Source organism: Buceros rhinoceros, unplaced genomic scaffold (genome assembly GCF_000710305.1).
Source record: "Buceros rhinoceros silvestris isolate BGI_N320 unplaced genomic scaffold, ASM71030v1 scaffold5589, whole genome shotgun sequence".
NCBI classification, from domain to species: domain Eukaryota; kingdom Metazoa; phylum Chordata; class Aves; order Bucerotiformes; family Bucerotidae; genus Buceros; species Buceros rhinoceros.
In genome coordinates this window covers 5,643-7,634 of record NW_010430806.1, presented here as the reverse complement: position 1 = coordinate 7,634, position 1,992 = coordinate 5,643, and the positions used below count along the sequence as shown (strand labels likewise).

The following is a 1,992-nucleotide window of genomic DNA, read 5'->3' as shown; positions in this document are numbered from 1 at the left end:
TACAGAATAGTGGCGGGGTGGGTTTGCAAGCCTTCACAAAATTTCTCAGCCATATTTCCCACCTTGGCTTTTAGCATAAACCCTATATGCTGAGCCCAGCCAGCAGATCATGCATTACCATCCACATGTCTGCTCCAGTAACACAGGGGGAGAACCTGGCTCCGTTAGAGCAGCAGAGAGACAAGAACTAGAGCAGCGGTCCTGAAGGGACAGCCAGGGTACTCCATGCCCAAGGCAAAGATCATCACTGAGTCAGAAACACTGGGGCCATACCTGGCTATTGCATGAAAGTGACCAAGAATCTGTTTTCCCACTTTAAGCAGCAAAACAATTCTCACAATTATCTAAACACAGTTTTTCCAGAGCTGAAGTCATCGGTTTCCTGTGGCTCACCTTTAGGAGCACACAGAGAGAGGAATCATTTAGGCTACTGAACCCAGCCTTCCACAACCGTAGGGAACCACGTGTATGTTTCTGCAGAACATCTAGTCCAGGTGACACTTTGCAACACCATGTGTACGTAACAGACAGGAAGCCACAGCAACTTCCCTCTGGGATGTTACAGGAGAGCTGTTACACAGCTCCTTTAGGAGCAGGCAACCTTTTAAAGAGGCCTCCCAGATGACTCTACGAAGCAGACGTGCTATGGGAGACGGTGTTGGAGAAGAACACGAGTGAAATCTGTCCTCGCTGCCCTCTTCCGGAAAAGATTTTCTCCTCGGAGAAATCGATGTACTCCTGAGCATTACAAAGCTAATAAACTAAAAGGACCAGAAACCATCTTTTTCTGTGACTAACCTCCAGCATATAGAAGGGAAAGAAAGAAGCCACAGCCACATTTCACACCCTTCTGCTCCAAAATGCAAGCCACAGAAGCATAGGTAGAATTGATAAAAGGTATAAATTGAGACTGAAATAATTTAATCTGAAGTCTTAATCAAGATCAGGCAGTCTCTGTACTAGGATAAAATTACGGCAATCTTTCTGGTTTGATTCACAAGTGGCATCTGTCTGGGTTGCCAGTCATAGATTATTGTGCAGATTTTGAAACACAATCCAGAACATTATTTGGACTCCTTGGGTTTGTCTTCCCCGAACAACCTTAATTCGTTCACAGAACCAGAGAATTATATAGGTTGGAAAGGACAACCTCCCACTCAAAGCTGGTCCAACTACATAAGGCTTCTCAGGGCCTCAACGTGCAGCCTTTTAAAGTCTCCAGGGATGGAGATTCCCCAGCTTGTCTAAGAATCTGTTCAGGTGTCTGATAATCCTCATGCTAAGACACCTTTCCACACATCTAATCAACATTTCCGGTGTTGCAACTTGTCTCTGTTGCTTCTCGTTGTATTGCTGCGTACCTGCGAGAAGAGTCTGACTCCCTCTTCTCTGCACCCTCCCATTAGGTTGTTGAAGACAACAATAATACCCTCCCCCACCCTTATCTGGTACAGTTCAAACAAATCCAGTTCTCTCAGCCTCTCCTCATACAGTGTGTGCTCCAGCCTCCCACCATCCACTGAACACTCTCCGGTGTGCCAACATCTGCCTTGTACTGGGGAGTCCACAACGGAACAGCATATTGCGAGACGTGCTTGCACGAGAGCCAAGCCGAGGGAACAAACCTCTCCACTCAACCTGCTGGCTTACACTCATGTTAAAAAAAAAGCTCTTTGTTGCAAGGGCACACTGCTGACTCACGTTCAACCACCAGTGTGCCAAAGTCCTCTTCTGCAAAGCCACCTTCTACCCAGGGTACTATCACATGGGATCGCTTCGTCCCAGCTGGTTTTGCTGAACTTCGTGATGTTTCTGTCAGTTCCTGAACACCAGCTGAACCCCCAGAGTACCGACTGCTCCCCCAGTTTGGTATCACCAGTGAACATCCTGTGAGCACACTCCAGCCCCTCAGCCAGATGTGCAATGAAAACATTAAGCAGTGCTGGTCCCAGTACCAATCCCTGAGGAACACCTGGAGAAACCAGCTGTTAG

General features: G+C 47.4%; 1 protein-coding gene across 1 annotated transcript in view; it reads right to left on the bottom strand.

The window, feature by feature from the left end:
* Positions 1-1,992, bottom strand: part of TMEM68 (transmembrane protein 68) — a 12,031-nt gene that overhangs the window by 6,371 nt on the left and 3,668 nt on the right. The gene's annotated exons all lie outside the window — the stretch shown is intronic.